Below are 22873 nucleotides of genomic sequence, written 5' to 3'. Positions count from 1 at the left end.
AGTGGTGTACTCCTCTTTGTGAACTTGCAACCTTACTGGGACCCACTTAGTGGCTTTGTTTGCCCTTTCCAGCGGGCCAGAAACTGATTGCCAAATATCATATGAATTAATATTTTTAGTGCCTGTTCTACTTTAAGTGCATGTACTTCACATGATTCAGATAATTTTCAACAATTAGTTGAATAGGGTTCATTTCTAATCCAGTTGTGTTTTTTTTCATTAGTTGCTATCACAATGCATTTACATAAAACTAAATATATAGCTAGGATGCAAATATTGTTATATTTCTCTGCAATGAATATTGGTAAGGGATGTATGAACATACTATTTTGCTTTAAGCTGTGCCTTCATTTAATACAACATTCCAGGAGGCAAAGAGTTCCTGTAGACATCTGGTCTCATATAAATAAGATTTGTTTCTGTTAACACTGCTGTTTTAATTTGGCATTCTGAAATTCAGATCAAGCCATGTCTATTGGGTGCACATTGACTGTCAGATTAATGTATGCTGTTTTCTTCAGTTTATAACTTCAAGCCAGCTGTTTCTTTCTTAGGGAACATCAGAGAAATGAAATATTACAACAACATAAACAGGGCTGATTACAAGACAATGAATTGAATGGACTTTGCATGTCTAAATGTATTCAACCTCATTCCATACTTCTTAGATTGTTGTGGCTTAGTTACTTTCTGAGGAAGATTCCATACTGTATACTTTATATTAGTGACTTTAATTCAAAAAATAAATGTCTACTAAATGACCATTTGGTAATGTGACCTATAACATAAAAGTAATAGCACCTTTTTCACTATAAACCACCAACGTATACTGTCTATCCACGTATTTCTGTAAGCCACTAGTGATGGGCGAATTTATTTGGCAGGCGTGAATTTGCGGCGAATTTGTGAAATTCGCCGCCGGCAAATAAATTAGCGAAACGCCTGAGAAAATTCACCGGCGTCTAAAAAATTTGGCGCCGGCATCGAAAAAAACTGATGCTGGCGTCAAAAAAATTTTTGGCAAAGCAAAACGGCGCAAATTTGCCCATCACTATAAGCCACAATTCATTGAGAACATAGTCATAGTATTCATGTTAATATTGTGGTATACCTATGGTGGGTCATGTAGACCATTGTAGTGCATATGCTTTTGAAGGAAAGAGCACAATTGCAAAATTTAGCGCTGGTAGAAACTACTGTATAAGCAGAAGTTCCAGGCGTTTGGATCAGGCGAAGAATTACCTATTTTTCGTATTTTATACAGATGCATAAATTAGTACCACTAGAGGCAAGATTCTGGAATGAAATATTTCAGATCAAACCATTTCACATTTGGCAATTAGCATAATACATTTGGAGCATCTTGTATAGGTTATTTGTTGTTTTTTGTATGTAATATGTATGTTCAATGGATACACCCATTTATTGTAAGCACCGTAGAGTACACTGGTGCTTTATTAAGTAATATATGATAATCAGGACCATATTGAAATATAGGCACTTGAGAGCCCATGCCTCTAGTGGAAGCTTTAGTGCATTGCTGAAGTGAAGTCACTCAACACTGAAAGTAACATCACTCGTACTTGTGCATGTGCACAGTTCACAAGCTGGGGGGCGCACTTGGGTCTGGTGCCTCAGTGTCACCAAACCTAAATACAGCACTGATGATAATATAATCACATGGGAGCATTTTTTCATCTACAAAGAACCATTCTAGCAGAGTGGAAATAAGCCTCTCTAACAAGGTAGGGCAATGTATATGCTATTGCTGAGTTAGAAGCACCTTATTCACAACTTAATTTCCCGTTCCCATGGACTCCCATGCATTTTGTTGAAATTTTTGCAGTTTGGATATGTAACCGGAATGGCAAACGTTAGTTTATCAACTACTAAACATAGGTTTAAAGCCCAGAGCCCTCTTGCTTCACATTCCTTTACTTCCTTGAAATTCACATCATATGCCTCTTTTACCACACAAAACTGGTATATATTTAAGTAAATATTGCTCTTTCACATCTCTTGTCTTGAGCCCCCATTACGTGATTGTCTCTGTGCTGCCTCAAACATCACCTGACCAGAAATACTACAGATCTAACTGTAACAGGAAGAAGTGTGGAAGCAAAAGACCAAACTCTGTCTGTTAATTGGCTCATGTGACCTAACATGTATGGTTTGTTTGGTTTTTTGTGTGCACTGTGAATCATAGGATCCCAAGGGGAGGCCCTTATTTTTTTAAATGGCAATTTTCTATTCATGATTACCCAATGGCACATACTACTAAAAAGGTATATTATAATGAAAATGGTTTATTTACATGAAGCAGGTTTTTACATATGAGCTGTTTAATGCAATATCTTTTTATAGAGACCTACATTTTCTGGGGGGTATATTTTTCCTTTGAGTTATTTTTTAAAACACCAGTTATTATTTAAGATGAATACATTTTCCACACTGGTGGTGTGCAATCTAGGACAAACAGAAACTGACCCTACCAAATTAGATGGCTACCTTTTCCTAGTAAAACTCATTGCTCATGTATACTCATCTTTTAACCTCTCTCTGCAGCCTTTGACATAGTTGACCACTTACTCATTCTAGATATTGTAACAGTTGACACTGCTCTCTTGGTTGAATTCTTACCTCTCTGAACAATTGCTTCACCTCCTCCTTCTCATTCACTCACTCATTCTCTTTCTTTCTTTTGCAGGTTTGTCAGGATGATGCCTTGCTGTCCTATTCTTTCTCCAGTTAAAGTCTGCTAAAACTTCCTGGTTGTCCCATATACAACCCACAACAGCTGGGTTAAATTACAGAAGATAAAAGAACCCTCAAAACATAACTTGTTCACTAAAAGGCTTCATTTGGAGATGCAGAATTGATTCTACATTGGTGAAGACAATATACTTGAGTTGTTGAGGGGCTTTCTATATGAAAATGAACAGGGGTTTTGATATTACTATTCATATTACTATATTATTGCTGAAGTTAGCTTAATTGTCATTTTAGAACCCAAAATTATATAGTGTCAGATTGATCCAAAATATTGTTTCTTTACAAGTTCCTATATACCCGAATTCAATTGCATTAAATGTATTTCCCCCACTTCCTCAACTACTTTCCTTTTGGTCAGACTTTTCCTTTGCATGAATGCATGGCCCTGCATGTATGCATATGTAGCATATGGCATGTTCGAGCTTTTTAGACATATAGAAAAGCTACAAATTTTTCGAGATATGAGGAAAAAAAGCATAATTTGATTAGTAAATGTGAATTTCTTAGCATTGTTTATTATATGTGTTTAAGAGTTCTGCAGTTCTAGATTCCCCTGTTATTTTGAACAAAACAGAAATAACATTTTCTGTTTTATTTATTCTTTTAGCAATCTAGATTTTTTTTCCTGTTGGTATAGGGTTTGTCATTTATATTTTTTTGAAAACCTTGTCTTTCTAAGATCTACAATCAAGGCATTCCTGCTTTAGGATTTGAGATGTAGAAACACTCTTGACAGCACCCTACTGATGGGATGCTTTGAAATTGTCAGGGGTGTTAGTGAAAAATACTGGCAGCTTGTGATTGTTCACAATATCCCTTGCTATGTTTATCCATTTACCTGAGCTGTAATGGTTCTGTGTTGGAAGTATTTTTACCAATATCAGCATGTGTTTCTATTACCTGTCCAGAAGAATTGTACAATCAGAAGAATTGTTTCAATCTGACATCCCTTTGTTTCTATTATGCTATAAACCCAATTCAATTCCATGGAAATGCTAATTTATATTGACCTATGATGATATTAATGTTTGTTTTTTGGTAATAAGCCAATTCTAACAATGTCCTTAAGGAGAATTTAAAGGCATAGTGTAATGGGAAAACATGTTTTTTTACCAAAAAGCATCAGTTTATAGTGCTGCTCCAGCAGAATTCTGCACTGAAATCAGTTTTCGACATGGGGCTAGACATATTGTCCATTTCCTAGCTCGCCCCAGTCATGTGACTAAACTTCAGTCACTCTTTCTGCTGTATTGCACGTTGGAGTGATATCACCTCTCCTTTTCCCCCTCCAACAGAACAATGGGAAGGTAACCAGATAGCAGCTCCCTAAGACAAGATAACAGCTGCCTGGTAGATATAAGAACAGCACTCAATAGTGAAATCCAGGTCCCGCTGTGACACATTCAGTTACATTGAGTAGGAGAAACAACAGCCTGCCAGAAAGTAGTTCCATCCTAAAGTGCTAGCTCTTTCTGAAAGCACATGCCTAAGCAAAATGACCTGAGATGGCTGCCTACACACCGATATTGCAACAACAAAAAATACACTTGCTGGTTCAGGAATTACATTTTTGTATTGTAGAATGAATTATTTGCAGGGTAAACAGTGTAATTTAGAAATAAAAACTACACCATAAAAATCATGACAGAATCCATTTAAGTGGGTATTGGTTCATGCAAATACTTTTTAATCACTCCCCAACATTTTGAATTAAAATGTTAATATTTATTTTAAATGCAATGGAAGCAATTTTCAAAAATTAGCCTGATCATGAAGAAAGTTCTGAGAAGCAGTGTTTACAATATTTTACATTAATTGTGTCTAATTGCTTGGAAGATTGTCTCCTGAACTTTACAAATACTTATCTTAGCATCCAGTAATAGTGATCTGAAGTCACATGTCTTGGGATTGCAACTTTATGGGGGATATTGTTTTTTTACAATCACAACTGTTTCCTTTTATTAAAATAATTCATTATTTAGTTAAGCCTTGGAAACATAAATGCTGAAACCAATGCATTTGCATTTCTCATATAACTTGGGAATTCAGACTTTAAATGAAAGAAAGCTTAACTGGATTAGTAAAAGATTAAATGCTTTTTACCTAACCTGGCACCAAAATTGGACAATGGGAATATGTGTATTAATGACTTTAAATGTGTCAGTCTTCCTTATAAAGAGATGTTTAGAAAGATGTAAATTGGATGGTGTGTCCTAGAAGAATTAGCAGTTACTTATTATATATGATTGTTTGAGACATAATAATACACTAGATTTATTTTATACTACAAGAACTGCCATTGGTTCCTCTGCATTTGTTGGGATGCTGGCTAGAGCCCATTTTCTGTTTTAATACTAGTGTGCCAATATTCCATCCCTGTTGGTTCTTTTAGAGAAAAAACATTTGTAGTAGACAATTTGTAGTCTACAATTTTAGGACAATTAAAGAAGGAATTATTATTCATATAAGTTAAATGTATTTAAAATGGTAGTAAAGGGTTGTTCCGTGCTAGCCATTGAAAAATTGCAGAAACGTGATATGGGTGATATTGTTTATTGTTTATTAACTAAGTACAGTAAATACAAAATGCATACTTTTGAGATAATAATATTACATCTTTTGTTTAGGCTTAAAGATAAGCAGCAACATATACCACAGTGCTGTACAATAAATATGTGAATAAATTAAACATGTTGTAAGTTTTAAAATTTAAAATTTGTTTGGGAGTATTCTAATTGCAGTTATAGAATAAGTGAGAAAGATAGAGAGAAATAAACTCATGTCTAAGTATAATAATTCACTTGTAAGAATAGAAGTTAAGTTCTGTCTGTATTAAAAAGAAATGAGATGAAAAAGACACGATCAAAGAAAAGTGGTCAGCTAGGATAAAATGGGAAAGGAAATGTTGTTTTTAAAATAGAACAGCACTTCAATACAATTGTTTATCCAAATGCAACAGTCAAACCTCAGTCTAAATATAGTATAGTACACATTTGGCAAAATAAAATTAATTATTCATTTCCTCCTGCCTTAACAATCTCTGTGAATCTTTGTGTGTTCAGCCTTAACCCCTGGGTACCTTAAAGGAAAACTATACCCCCCAGTAAATGTAGGTCTCGATTAAAAGATATCGCATACAACAAATCATATGTAAAACCCTGCTTCATGTAAATAAACCATTTTCATAATAATATACTTTTTCTAGTAGTATCTGCCATTGAGTAATCATAAATAGTGATGGGCGAATTTATTCGCTAGGCGCAAATTCGCGGCAAATTTGCCAGTTTCCCCAAATTCACGAATTTGCAGTGAAAATTCGGCAGTGTCGAAAGATTTTGATGCCGGCGGCAGTTTCAATGCTGGCATCAAAGTTTTTCGGCAAAATCGCTGTTTCACAAATTTTTCGCAAATTTCGTGGGAAATTGATAATCCAGGGCATGGCATTAAAAGTGAAACAGCACCCTCTTTGTATTGTAAAAGGGGGCAAACCAAACCTGGCACATGGATGCAATTCGGTGCAAGCTTTGGTTTATTGTGTCCTTCTGTGTATTGTGCCCCTACTTTAGATAATATTTTTGGTTTTGACTTAATAAACTGCAGGGTTTTCCCTGTGCTAAATTACATCTGTGTGCTATAGTGATGAGCAAGACATAGATTTGCAGCAAATTTATGCATTTTGGCATCTGCTTATTTTATTGTAAAACTGTGTCAAAAATCCTCTGTGAAAAATTTAGCTGCAACAAAAAAATCGCAAAGACAAAATTTTCATTGAGACAAAAAAGTCACCATAAGAAAAAATGCCCATTGACTTTAATGTATTTGGACAAAAAAGTCACTGAGACAAAATAAGTCGCTGCGACAAAAAACACCCATTGACTTTAATGCATTTAGAGTAAGACATTTTTTGACACTCATTGACTTCATTCAATACGTTTAGGGAATTTTTCGCCATTTCACAAATCTTTTCACAGTTTTGAAATTTTTTTTGGTGAAACGGGAAAGATTCGCTCATCACTAGTGTGCTAGTTTGGTTTGTCCTCTACCAGTCTGGGTATCTGCCTGCGTTCAAGGCTTCATTTAGATGCCTTTATTGCTTGTCCTTGTCCATCCAATGTTTAACTCAGCTTTATTTGCCACAGTTTCAGCATTGATAAAATGGTTTGAGTGACTTTTTTGCAGACTCAATGCCTTGTTGTTTTGATGGTAATATTGCTTTTTATATTTATGGGATTTTAGCATTTGTCTTTATCCAAAGCCCCTTAAAGACACCTTTTTTAATTAATTTTTCATCAAGTTCACAATACAATACTACAAGTCTATGAGAGTATTGTTGCTAAAATAACAAAATCCTCAGAATGGCTCTTTTTTTGTCCAAAACGAATATTTTGAAGATTTAAGGGGGCAATGTAAAATTGGTCGCAATGGCAAAAATCATTTGCGTTTTGTTTGCAATGCAAATAAATGTTCATAAAATTAACAATATACCTTTGAGAACACTTTGCTCCTCACATGACAATAGGATAGTGATTGCGAATTCTATAGTGTGCAGTGTATGTAATAAAACTTCCTAATGAAAAAGTTAAGTTTGCGCCACCTTCAAGCAGTTGTTAAAGGTTCGCAATGCACAATTAAGATTCGTAATGCAATAAAAAATCTAATGAAGAATACTACAATACAACATGCAAATTTTTAGGCATATTTGTTGCAAAAATGTGTTCTCTTTGCAAATTTTATTACATTTCCCCCTTAGATTTATCTTGTTTAAATCTTTCTTGAACTTCTGGTGAAATATCCTCAGGATATGCATGAATGCTTGCAGAACATTAGTAATTTGCTAATACCCTATTACATGCTGGACTAGGCAAAGCACAAGGGAAAATAGTCAGTCATTTTCTAGAATTCTGAAGTGGACTGCAAACGGAATTAAAAATTCTACAATATTCTTATCAGAGATTGTGAAATACATCTCAGCTTGAAACACACTTATCCAATGTTATATTGCATTGTCAATGCATTAAAAATCAGACTTACTGCTGACAGTATGTACTAGTGTAATTTGATCAGTAGGTCCCCAGTCTCTGAAGAACCAGTTCAACCATCCTAGGTTCAGCCACTCTAGATATAAATATTTGCAAACACTGAGGCCAGCTATTGTTAAAAAAACTGGCAATCCAAGGGTTTGCTAATCCATACAAACAGAGGAGGTAGTGCAATGTTCAAGAGCCCCATGAAGAAGAGAGAGAAACCAAATAAATTAGTGCTATCTATATTGAGGCCCTTAAGTGGACCTTCAAAAAATGTTTAACCAGTCTACTCAACGGCTACACAGATATTTGTATATAAGATTTCTTTTGTTACACACGTTGTTAAACAGCACTAGTATTGTTGGGAAAGGTCAGTGCTAAAATTATTCTAAGTGGCCAAAGATATGTTAGGATGTGTCCTCTCTAGTGGTGTTACAGGATACCAATCAAACATGCACATTGTTAGGATCTATTTTAGGAGAAGCATTAGTGGATAGGGATCCTCTAAAACCTGTGGACAATATTTTCCAAGGCCAAAAAAATAAAAGTTTTGGGAACAACTATCAAGCAATAAGGTTTCAGTTAAAGTTTTATTTATATATATATATATATATATATATATATATATATATATATATATATATATATATATATATATATATATATATATATTGGTCCAACCAGATCGCACTCCATATTTAAAACATAGCTTTTATTAGCTTGTTAAAATGTATCAAAAAATGGCATTCTTCACAACATAGTAGCAGCGTCATTTGTATCAAGACACTTATCTGTTAAAAGTCCAGCATAAACGCTATATTCATCCACACTCACGCGACGTTTCGGGACACATCCGTTCCCTTTCTCAAGCGTATGTATCGTGTAGTAGCGTGTAGGACTCCATTGCACACACTTTCTGCTTCCTCGTTAGGCGGGGCATACGTGGTAAGTAACTGTGATGATGCTTCCTCACCTGGAGGCCGGATCTGCACGTCAGTCACCACATATCTCCACCCTCCCGTTACTATGCAAAGTCCATAGTTACCAAAGAAAAGAAATATATCAGTAACAGCAAATTACATGGGCATTTTTCACTATATCTGATAATTGTAGTTGTTTGAGCAAATTATGCCAAAATGAAAAGCAAAAGTTGACAGATGAAATGGCACTGAACGCGCTAGAGAGAGAGAATTTAATTTTTTATCCACAGGAAACGAAAGACCAGACGAGGTGGAAAAAGGAGGAAACAGAAATATGAGGACACAGAAGGAACGGAAAATACAACCAAGGAGAGAAGCACGCAACAAATAGTATACAACCTTTCATCTGTGGAGCTGACACCAACATAGATGAAAGTTCTATCATATGGACTCAATTACTGCCCAACATCTAAACTTGACTCTTTTCAATTACAGGTTGACCTATATCGTTTTTTTCGTTTGCTTAGACTAAAAGCACATTTTTCACAGAATCAGGAAACAATAAATGTAAACCCAGTTCCTGTTATAGGGTTTGATATTAACAGACTGGGTTTACGTAATAAAAGTAAATTTGTTCCCCCAACATCTTATTCCACTGTGGAAACATATATAAACAAAGTGAAAACTGATGTAGAATCATTTTTAAAATTGCCACTCAGCTTGAGTAATTACAATATGAGTCGTGATGAAATAGACGCTTTATCACAACTGTCCTCTATGTCCCACATAACAATTAAACCTTCTGATAAAGGAGGGGCAATTGTTGTGTTGGACACAGATAAATATATATCCGAAATCAATAGACAACTTTCAGATAAAACAGTGTATATTGAATTAAAGGGTGACCCTACCACTTCCTTTAAAAAAGAACTGGATGGTGCTTTACATAATGCCTCTCAGCTGGGGATAATCACAGAGAAATCTAGGACATATATGATGGTGGACTATCCTATTATTCCACTCATATATGTCTTACCAAAAATCCATAAGGATCCAATAAATCCGCCAGGCAGGCCAATAGTGGCAGGCATAGGTTCCTTGACGAGTAATGTAGCCGAGACTTTGGATAAAATATTGGGTCCCCTGGTACAAACAACTAGATCTTTTGTAAGGGACACCAATGATTTCTTAGAAAAACTTTCCCAAATACCTATGATAGAGGGGGTATGTTGGCTTGCCACCTTTGATGTGGCGAGTCTATATACATCGATTCCTCATATGGATGGCTTAAAGGCAACCAAAATTTTGTTGAATCGATCAGGTTTGTACAGTGATGCAGAAATAGAATTCTTCATGGAGATGTTGAGCTTCATACTACATAGAAACTATTTTCAATTTCGGGACAAATATTACTTGCAGGTGCGGGGGACGGCCATGGGGTCCAAGGTCGCCCCGTCATATGCCAACTCCTTTATGAGTTGGTTTGAGGAGGAGCATGTCTATCAAAATGTACTCTTCACTAGGCACTGTTGTGCCTGGTGGAGGTACATCGATGACGTGTTCCTCCTATGGCGGGGTGACCTGGACTCCTTGGCCGTCTTCCGTGAGGCAATTAATGGGGCCCATAATGACATTAAATTCACGATGACAGCTGATCTCCAAGTAGTTACTTTCTTAGATGTATTGGTTACACGAACCGAGACAGGGTTTGATACTCGTATCTATACAAAACCCACTGATCGAAATCAACTTCTTTCTTATGACAGCTTCCATCCCCCCTCAGTTAAGAGATCGATTCCTATCAGCCAGTTTACCAGAGTGAGTAGAATTACAAATAATCCGGTGGTCTTGGAACAAGACTTAGAAATAATGTCTAGGAAACTTACAGATAGGGGATATCCGAATCAGCTAATACAAAAAAATCAACAGGCTGCTATGGAAGGGATTCTTGGATGTACATCAAGAGATCGGCGTACTACAGGTAACAGATTAGCTTATGTATCCCAGTATAATTCTGCCAGTTCCAAATTTAAATGCATACTAGATAAACATTGGCACTTATTAAAAGATGCATATCCCTCAATTCCAGAGTTTCAACAAGGCCCTATGATGTCCTATCGCAGAGGAGCAACCATAGGGAGTAGATTAGTGAATGCAGACATACGGAAACCACCTAATAAGGCAATGTTTTGGGGTCCCAAGAAAGAGGGCATGTATAGATGTAAGGGTTGTGCCCAGTGTCGATTTGTATTGGTAGGTCCTGATTTTGACCATCCACATAGGGATCAGAAGTATCAAATTAGGGGTTACAATACGTGTGATACCAATTTTGTTGTATATATGCTGGTGTGCCCATGTGGGTTGGTCTATGTTGGAGAAACCACCCAGAGGGTGAAGGATAGGTTTTCTCAGCATAGATCAACTATACACGTGGGCAACAGATCATTGCCAGTCTCTAGACATTGTTTAGAACAAGGACATACATCAGAGGAGCTGAAATTCAGAGTTATCCAACACGTCCCACCTCTGAAAAGAGGAGGAGATCGTGTTCTAGCATTAAAAAGAGCAGAAGTTAAATGGATTGACAGGCTAGGGACTCTCAGTCCAAGGGGTCTAAATCGTGATTTTGACTTGCATTTATTTCTGTAAAGTACCCATTTAGGGTGAATAGTAATATTTTGGGCAACTAATATTATTTTGTGTATATTTTTTCTTTATAAGTACTTTTGTATTTTTTTAAAAAAAAAAAAAAAAAATTTTTTCTTTTTTGCCATTTCATCTGTCAACTTTTGCTTTTCATTTTGGCATAATTTGCTCAAACAACTACAATTATCAGATATAGTGAAAAATGCCCATGTAATTTGCTGTTACTGATATATTTCTTTTCTTTGGTAACTATGGACTTTGCATAGTAACGGGAGGGTGGAGATATGTGGTGACTGACGTGCAGATCCGGCCTCCAGGTGAGGAAGCATCATCACAGTTACTTACCACGTATGCCCCGCCTAACGAGGAAGCAGAAAGTGTGTGCAATGGAGTCCTACACGCTACTACACGATACATACGCTTGAGAAAGGGAACGGATGTGTCCCGAAACGTCGCGTGAGTGTGGATGAATATAGCGTTTATGCTGGACTTTTAACAGATAAGTGTCTTGATACAAATGACGCTGCTACTATGTTGTGAAGAATGCCATTTTTTGATACATTTTAACAAGCTAATAAAAGCTATGTTTTAAATATGGAGTGCGATCTGGTTGGACCAATATAACTAAGAAGCGGAATTACTCACTGCTATTGGGATCAGCACCCTTGACTCTGATATACATTGGGATTAGTGCATCATAAACGTTGGAATTGTATATATATATATATATATATATATATATATATATATATATATATATATATATATATATATATATATATATATATATATATATATATATATATACATTTACATGTTTCTATTTTACTTTTCATGTTACAGTTTATCTTGTTGTAAAACTGGCTGCTTTGCCTATATTTCAAAAACCATATTCTGTCCCAATACCCGAACAAGTGCCAAGTACCCTGGTCTCGGCTTCACCAGTAGTGTGACCACCGTTGGGCTTCGGGAGGAGCCCTCAATTTACTTGGGTGCCACCTGGACTTAACGAGGGGTACAAGATGAGATGTTCTGGCTGGCAAAGGGGCACGGCTGTTAGCAGAGTCTTTTGGCCCGAAGGTCACGCTACAAAAGGATTAGGCAGGCGGATGGTCAGACAGGCTGGGTCGAGGCAGGCGGATACCAAGGATCGTCAGACAGGCTATGGGTCAAAACCAGGTATAAATCAGACAGATGGGATCAGGCAAGAGAGTGGTCAAAGTTCAGGCTGGGTCAGGATTCAGAGTTCAAAGTAGTCAGGATACAGGCAGGGTCAAACATGGATAATCAAGATAATCAGAATAACAGGATCAGATGCACTAGGCTCAGAAACCACTAGAAACAAAGTTCTATCACAGGCAACCATTAGCTATGCTGGGCAGCTATTTATACCGTTTGAAATTTAAATAGAAAGGAGGCGCGCCGCGTGCTCCCTAGAGAGCCGACGCCAGCGAAAACACGCTGGCGCGGCCTAAGACAGCAGCGGGGAAGACGGACCATGCGGCGGGCGTCCCCGTCGATGGCGCGGCGGGCGACCCCGCCGCACAGGTACTGTTACAGTAGCCACTGATACAAGCAAAAGTATTTATTTATTCCTGGTGATCATCAGACATACCCTAATATAGACAATTGTATCATAAACACAATGGAAATATCATTATGTATAGTACATTAGCATGACAAATTAGTGCTTTGATCATGCTAGATATCACCATATTCATTTGTTTAATTAAACAATCATGGCTTCTAATGGTGTAGGTCATTTTAAAAAATGTAAAAAATAAAATTAAACACATAATTAAGCTGACAAGAGATAAAGACCCTTGTGCTTTGAGTTGAAGGCAGTTCATTTATAAGAAGCTTGGTCCCCAAAGGCTATGTCGTTTATTAAACTTACTCAAGCAGAGATGTGATAAAATATTTTATGTGGTTCTTTAAAGGCTAAATTGCTCTGACACTTTTAAAGTCCACAAGATGCAGTCAATTAGGATGCCTTGTTATCATGCTGGTATGTGATAAAGTGAGCAAAACAAAGATCCTGGATGTTTGTGGATTAGTTATATTTCCCTCGTGTTTTGAGCGAGGTTGCCAGAAAGACACTTTTGCTTGTTCAGTGGGGATATTTTCTGCAGAACAAGTTGTTGGATCCCCCTGGCATACTGAATGCTTACATAGTCGCAGTAAATTGAATATATTAAATCTTTTGATTTATGTTTATAGATACTTTTTGTTTAACAGTAATATTTATGTATCATTTCATTTAACATGATTTAACACTGAAATCAGTGTAACTAGATGTTTAAGTGTCTGTATTCTTTCTTATGTTAAAAAAACCCCTCCAAATTAAATTTTCTTAATAATCTTGATGCAGGTTTTTTATCTTCCATTTTATTTAAAAAACAATTGGGTATTATGTAATGCCCAAGAAACACTTTTTGAGCCATTTTAAAATAGACTGAAACAAGTCATTCCCTTCCATTTATAGCAATAACTGGTAACTATGAAACAGCCAACAAAATAAATGTTACCTTCAACCCAGAACTCTATCTGGACTCTAAATCAAAATTTGTCTTTGTTAAAGCTATTGGCAATCGTCGCTGCACTTTTTATCGTCCATCTTGAGCTAAGGCGTATGGTTGAGATCATATTTACTGCAGACACTTTCAAAGTGCAGTTTGACATTTTTCATTCACACTTTACTTAATATTCTCAAGCTAACGAGTCAAACATTCTGTATTTCAGCCCTCCATTAAGGCTCTCAGTATTATTTATAGGGTTCTGGAAACATCTATAAAGCATACTGTATCTATATATATATTTAAAGTTCTCTACTCCTTTGCATAAGCTGGGTGGAAAGTTTCGGGTATGTTTTACACCTTTTCATAACCTGGTTACACAATCGCTATTCATATGGTTTGAGGTTTACCACAGCTGGATTAATTATTAGAAATAAAAATAATTATAATAAAGCCATTATATTCTGCAGTGCTGTACAATAGAAAGGTTTGTGCATGAAACATTCAAATCGCATACATATACTGACTACTTCCGCAGGTAAAGAGTGTCCTACTAATTAAAGCTTACAATGATGAGCAAGATCAGGTGACAGCAAAGTGAGAGATGTAGCATAGACGATTGTACTATTGTAGGTGTAAGTGGCATACAGTTAGCAGACAAGTCGTCAGCACGACACTCACTTTCTTCCTTGGGCAGGTGCACAGTCTCCAATGGCCACTTTCATCTGGCAATACTGGTGGAGAAGTTAGAACAGCACCCAATATATTTCTGAAGTAAGTAAGTGGCATACAGTACATATAGTAATGAAACGACATTGATGCTCTATTGTAGGAGACACTAAAAGACTGATATAAAATGTAAGAGGGAATCCTTGAATGGATGGTGTCAAGAGCTGCTCCAAGATCAAATGATAGAAATGATAAAGCAAAAAGTTTTGGCTGTTTTACAAGTTAATTGATCGATAGGGTTAGAGTAGTTTACAATGTTGTGACCAATAGCCAGATTGTAAGCCATGATCGAGGAGCAGATGAGTCTGTTGTATACTAACTACTCAACTGTTTAGTGATGAAGAGAAGAAGATAGATGTGATAGAAATGTACAAGATTTGAGAGATCAATACCTTTTTCACAAGGATTGAATGCATATGCATATAAAATAAAAACATGAGTGGGTTCTAATGGAGCCTGCAACTTTAGGCAGGCACTTCTTTGTCTTGTACTCTCTTCTGTCAAGTTTGTGTATGTATTCGGAACAAGTTCCCTTTTGTTTATTAACCCTGTATCATAGTTCTCAAGGTTTGAGATCATTACAATGTTTGAGATCATTACTCCACTTTCTTGGATAACTTTGCTGCTTGGCTTCCATACTTTCTCTCCAGTGAGACACCTGCTCTCATTTTAGGTGTCTTCAACATTCCCATTGATAATTCTGCTTCTCCTGCCACATTTTACTCCCCTCTCTAACAACTTCATCAAGGCTCATGCTCTTGATCATATATTCTGCCATTCATGCCACCCACCCATCCATCCAACCTAACTAACTCTCCCTACCCCTATCTGACCATCACCTACTTTCCTTTCAGATAACACTTTCACCTGCACTATCACAAACATCTCTCTCCACCCACACAAACAGATATTTTCAACAGTAGCAGAACAACCCATCTCTTTTGACTCCCTTGCTCCTTCTACCACCCTTCACAGTCGACCAGCTAAACCAACTGAAACTGGACTCACCAAAGCAACCAATGATCTTCTACTTGAGTCTAAAGGTCACTGTTCCATCTGTCTAGCTCTCTCTGCAGCCTTTGACACAGTTGACCACCAGCTCCTCCTGGACATTCTATACACAGCTGTTATTCGTGACACTGCTCTTTCATGGTTTACATCTTTTTTGTCTGTCCATTCCTTTAAAGTTGCCTTCTCTAACTCTACTTATACTACATTCCCCTCTCTCTGCTGGCATTTCTCAAGGCTCTGTTCTAGGCCCTCTGTTGTTCTCACTCTATACTACTTTCCTAGAAAAAGTTATTCAGTCATTTGGACTTCAGTATCACTTTTATGCTGATGACACCCAACTTAACTTATCTACTCCTGACTTCTCTCTTTCTGTCCTTTTTCTAAGTTACTTACTGCCTCTCAGCTGTCTCCTCCTGGATGTCACAGCACCACCTGAAACTGAATCTTTAAAAACCAGAACTCAGGTCTCATTCACAGTTAATAAGATCACCTTTCATTCGACCACAAAGGCACGCTGCTTAGGAGTTATCTTAGACTCACATCTGTCTTTTTCACCACACATCCAAACACTTGCAAAATCGTGTCATATTAGGCTGCAGAACATTGGCCGAATACAATCATATCTCAGTTCTGACTCAACCATCATCTCCCTCCTTGATTACTGCAGCCTACTCCTCTTGGGTATTTCAACAAGTCGCCTTTCCCAACTACAATCTGTTCTTAATGCTGCTGCTAGACTCATTCATCTATCTCACCGTTCAACATCAGCTGCTCCCATATGCATATCCCTTCACTGGCTCCCAATCTCCTCTAGAATCAGATTCAAACTACTCAAACGTCTCCACATTTCTCCTCTCATCACTTCTACCCATTCTCATCTACAAGACTTCTCACAGGCCTCTGCTTTTTTTTGGAACTCTCTGCCTCAAACTGTCAGACTTTCTCCTTCTTTCCAAACTTTCAAATGCTTCTCAAAGACCCACCTATTTAAACAAGCTTATTCAATGTACCTTAATTAATCAATAATTTCTGTATCATAAATCACAAAATTGTGTCTAAAATCCTAATGTTTCAATTGTACCCTAACCTTTAGTTTCTAAACTTTAATTTGTAGGGCCCTCTAATCCTATTGTACTCTGTAAACCCTTGTTATTCACCATTTATTCCCCATCCTGTACCCACAACCTGCAATCTGCAACCCGGACCCGCATTCTTACTCGCTTGGACCCGCTACCCGACCCGCAAGTACCTTATCCGCAACCTGGACCCGTGACCCGCTGACCATCAAGAATCAGGAAGTGCTGTCATTGTGAACCCGGAAGTGACATCATCGGAAGTAGGCGTGGTCCGAAAAAAGCTGTAAAAATTGCTATTGAGAAGACTCGCGGCCTGACCTGCGACCCGCAAACCCCCAGAACCGTAAACCCACATCTATACCCGCAACCCGCAGGGTTGTAGTATTAGTTATCACTTTCAATAATATGCCAAACTAAAAGCAGATTTTAGATGGATATAATAAATGCTTTTTCAGACATGTAAGACAAGAAGCTTTTACTTCAATATATATATATATATATATATATATTATATATATATATATATATATATATATATATATATATATATATATATATATAATGAGAAATTTGCTTCATGTGTATAAACCCAATGTTCATCTATTAAAATACATCAAATGAAGTGCAATGGCAAAAATTAAATACAAGTGAAAATCAGCTGTGCTATAAACAAATGTTACAGCTACCTAAGCACCAGATTGGAAATGAGCCCAGACACTGTTTTCAGAAAATTGTCTAGATAATTTAACTAGTATGAGCAAAAAAGAGAGGCACTTTTCTAAAATCATTGTAACTAGAAGCTTGAGTTATATATATTAAATTCCCAAGAGGTGATAAACTCTATTCTGCAAGCTGAGAATGAAAAAAAAAGTTGTTTGGGTAAAGTTTAATAGCTCTTTATTCATATGTAGTAGTCAAAAATAATGTAAATACTTAGTTTGTTTTATTCTTTATCAAAGCATATGATAGTTTTAACTTTATAAAGGGGAAAAATTCTACAACATACAGTACACACATAAATATATAGTCATTTAATTATTATGTACAAAACACCCAACAATATTTGGATGAAACAGGGCCACAGCAGCCTGGCCAGCCGCACCCCCCCTACCATTCATTGTGCAAATACACGAGCGTATGCACATAAACAAGCAAAAACGTGCACGCAACATAAGTGATCAGGCACTCATCTGCATGGACTTATCTCACCACTTGCTCAGCTGGACTAGGGGTTGGCAGTAGGGAATGTATGTGACTGGTGCCCCCAAGCTTTTCGCCCTAGGCATGTGCCTCTTCTGTCTTCCCCTAGTTCCAGCCGTGGGATGAAGGTGCACTTCAGTTAAACCAAAATAGCAGGCACTTAAGTATCTGTAACACATCTAATATACATTATGTGGTTACTAAGAATCAAACACTCATGACAATATTATAGTAAATGTTTACTCAGTTTATAGTAACCTATAATAAGCTATACAGCAAGCATTTGGGATGCTATATATTTAGCATCTTTGTTCCTATTATTACATTATAACACTAAAATGGCACCTTTATTACTAAAATGGCACCTTTATTACTGTGTATGAATAAATGAGAATGGTCAAGTTCAATTTTAAATTGGGAAACTCTTTTGGCATCTGATTTTTTTTTCCTTAAAACAATATGGGCTTGCTGGTAGGCTGCATAAAAAGAGCCACCAGGAGAGAGACGGAGAGGACTCTGTTTCAGTTATTCTTTGGGTTATTTTGTTATTTTATATTTGCTTGGGACTTTGGCACTGACTTTGTATTACTTAACTTCCATAGATGGATTAGTTGTTGTGTGATGTCATTGAACTTTAAATAAAAAAGTGGAAAATGCTACTGTATGTGGATCTCTTTCCAGTGTTCTGACATTCTTCTGTTAGGTCATTTTCTTGACACCACAATATAAGAAGATCATTTTGAGATAATTTGAAGAGATATGTGCATTTTTCATAAAAAAGAGCTCACAAAAAGGTGCAGCCCCGACCCCCACACACACAGAGAGCTCCTTGTTTATAGCACCTGGAATGGAGTCCAAAGACTTGTGCCCTACAGCCCCCAATAAATTACGGAAAATCCATCTCCCATTGACTCCATTTTATCCAAATAATCCAAATTTCTAAAAAATGATTTCCTTGTCTCTGTAATAATGAAACAGTACCTTGTACTTGATCCAAACTAAGATATTATTAATTCCTATTGGAAGCAAAACCATTGGGTTTATTTAATGTTTACATGATTTTCTAGGTTTGTAGATCCAAACTATACAGAAAGATCCATTATCTGGAAAACCGTAGGTCCTGAGCATTCTGGATAACAGGTCCCATATCTAATATCATAAACAAACCAAATGTTGTTTTATTCTGATTACACCCTTTTCCAGAGAAATATATCAGTCACCTGTGTGCATGAAAGTGGCCAATCGTTAGCTAAGTAGGATCAGTTATAAAACAGTGGTGTCCTTACGCCCAAAAATCTAATGTATGTGCTGCCTGTTGCTAGTCTACTCCTTATCACCAGCTTGCAACTTGACATTAAATTGAGTTTCCGACAAAGAACTTTCATTTTGCAATAGCTTACCAGCTAATAGAAACATTCATTTCCATTTTAAAAGAATATCAAAACTTTTATGTCAACAGAAAGTGCCAAAGCTTTGATGTAAACATTGATTAAGTAACACACTGCATATTATGTGGCATCTGGAGATGACAATAAAAACTGTGTGCATTAATGACAATTTTTATTTTTTTCTTGATCCATAAAACCAAGTCCTATGATTCTCATATCAACACAGAAATACATACTAACCTATATCATATTTCCCGGTATAAAGAAATCATCTTAATTCACCATGTGCTGATCACTGTCTGAAATTGTTAACTATAAAATAAAAATGTACAATAGCAACTTAAATACATTTGGTTTACATCTTAACAATAAAGTAAGCCATTTAAAAAAATGTTAAGGGGAAATACAGTAAAATGCTGAATGATTTTTTTTTTGGGACTTTCTAAAAAGAATATATTTTCTAAATCTATACATTAACAAAATGCATCAGAAAAGCTCCTATATATATATATATATATATATATATATATATATATATATATATATATATATATATATATATATATATATATGCTACTAGCTGATGTACTTGGTGCTGACTGATGATGACTGATGCTACATTGCACCTCTTTTGTCCTTTGCTCAGTCCACTGCTGAGTACAGTATCTCTCCAATACTGTAGAATGTCCCGATTGTTAGATGGAAGCATGTGATTTTGGGTTTAGCAGACCCATTGAACAAGTAAGGGGAGATGTAAATACATTGGCTGGTAGACCAGTTACTGTAGGTTTACAGGCAAATACTCTGTATAACCAAGCCCTGGTAAAACCACTATGCATAAGGTCTATCCTTTGCAACAATGCTTTACTGGGTACTCCAATGAAAAGCGGTGATCTCATTGGACAAATTGGCAGGAGTGTTCTTTTTGCCATTGATTTGATATCAGATTATAGAGCATCACTTTTGAAATACCATTGAATGAAGCAATTTGATTTATTTGATGGCCAATATGACTTGGGGGTAAGCTCAGATGCTTTGAAAATCCCTATATGAATGTTTTTTCTTTTTTGCAATGTCTTGCTGAGTCATTCTGTAATACTATAGTAAGGGTCTGATCACAAAATGTACCTTTTTCCATACTTAGTGAGCAGTGGTATAGAAAGAACAGAATTCCCTTCACCTACTCAGATAGCAGATAGTGTAATAAACATCCATTGAATTTAATAGGGACGTCTTACTTCCACCATGTCAATGACTTGGTTGAATCTACATAATTTAACCTGTTCCTGTGTAAGGTTTAGGAGGAAAGATAAATATGTGATAGCCCTTTATAATGGGTGGGTGATAACCCAATTTACTGCTTGATAGCTAGGCCATTGAAATTCTAAAACATTATGGCTTTGGCTGATAGGCAAGAATATTGTCACTTATTTATGGGGGGGGAATTCACAAAAATTGTGATATCGAAACAATATAAAAATGGAGATATATTTGTTAGATTTTCCGACATATTCACAAACCTCTATCTCCACTTCTGTGAATTTGTCTTTTAAACAGAACAATTTACAGATTTTTCAGACGACATTTTACCGTCAATTTTTCTAGATTTATCTTCAACTCTTCCTAAACTTATCAGCCTGTCATTATGTGACTCGTAAATTTGCCTCATACTAATGATTGTACCTTTCAGACAGGAGATTTCCTGCCCCTTGCAAATATGGTAAATTACACACACACATCACATATCCATTCCGATCTTGCATATCACCTAGGAACGAGTGCAGTAACACATGATCCCAGTTTAGCTTCCAGTGTGCATGTGCCTGATTACTAATCAGTAAGTATGTAGTTCTGAGCATGATGGGGGGAGGGCTGTGTACTAGTACAAAAACAAAAATTTGCCAGGATGGCTTTACTTCACCTTCAAATAAAGAGCTAAAATATATATATATATATATATATATATATATATATATATATATATATATATATATATATATATATATATATATATAAAGAGCAAAAAAGCCAGCACAGCTCGTTTAAAAAGTCTTGTTGCCTGGGTGCTAACAGCAAAATAGTAATGTATATCTGGAAACAGGCGAGCACACACAGGTCTTAATTGAAAAACAAAAGGTGTTTATTAAACAAAAAACTGACGTTTCGGCTAGCACTCTAGCCTTTCTCAAAGTGAGAAAGGCTAGAGTGCTAGCCGAAACGTCAGTTTTTTGTTTAATAAACACCTTTTGTTTTTCAATTAAGACCTGTGTGTGCTCGCCTGTTTCCAGATATATATATATATATATATATATATATATATATATACACACACACACACACACACACACACACACACACACACACACACACATATATATATATATATATATATATATATATATATATATATATATATATATATATATATATATATATATATATAGTATTATAGACACCTAAATGGGGACCTGTGTCTATGCTTTGCTTATGTAAGCCCCTGTAGTTCTTACAGTGTACGCTAGATGGTGCTATAGTATAAAGGTCTAGGAAACCATGGGGTCTGGGTCCATTTATTTAGCCCCTACCAAGCAGGCAGGAAGGAAATGGGTAGTGGTACCTAGGTGCTTTGGCCCTAGTAAAGTGGATAACCTATCTAGGAGTGATAGGTTATTTAGCTGAGCAGTTCAAGGCTCCGATGAGGATAGTCAGAGGGATTAAGATCCCAGGTACTAATTGCCAAGAAGTAGGGACTAAGTGTACAGACACCAGGGATCTAGTAAGTCTCCTGGGTTCCACTTAGGGAAAAGTCTGAAAGCTGCTGCTTACCTACTGCTGTAACTGTTCCCTGGCCTGCAGGGATCAAGTGTTCTCTGGTATAATTCTATCCTTTGTACTATATGTTCTCTATAGGCTCCTTTGTGGATTGACCTTGTAAATAAATAAGATTCCTTGGATAAGTATAAAGAACCTCTGGCGCCCAATTCTTGTGAATTGACACACTGTTACAGTTGCACTATACCCTGCCTCCACACCGTTGCGAGGGCTTACTCCCTGAAGGAAAAGGTCTCATCCATGGCACAAATATATGAAAGTAAGCTTATAATTGAGATGGTGCCACTCAATTTATTATAGCGCTCTATATATATATATATTTATAAAAATATATTCTTTCACAACTGAACTGTAACTTTCTTTAAAAAGACACTTTTAATTACAAAGTTTGTACAAAGCATGCATAAGCTGACGCGCTCCGTCAAGACAGTGTCCATGCGTCAGTCCTATCCTAAGTGAAAAAAAAAAGTGTTACCTTTGGGGGGAGACAGACCATACCTGATTTTGTCTTTATTTAGCATGATCTCTTCCAAAGACACCATTAGGCGGGGGTTGGGAGAGCGAGCATTTAAGGAGACAGCCACCTCCCCAAAAAATATAAAATTTTTAAACAAACAAGCAGAAATGCTGCTCCTCGATGCTGCTCCTCACCTTTCTTATTGGGTGCACCTGGGCAAGGCTTAATTTACATACTAAACAAGGTAGCCCCAGCACTCTCAATATATAACCCCCTGAAAAAATCTATTCTTGCACAACTGA

The sequence above is a fragment of the Xenopus laevis genome, chromosome 4S (genome assembly GCF_017654675.1).
Source record: "Xenopus laevis strain J_2021 chromosome 4S, Xenopus_laevis_v10.1, whole genome shotgun sequence".
NCBI classification, from domain to species: domain Eukaryota; kingdom Metazoa; phylum Chordata; class Amphibia; order Anura; family Pipidae; genus Xenopus; species Xenopus laevis.
This window is presented reverse-complemented; position numbering follows the sequence as displayed.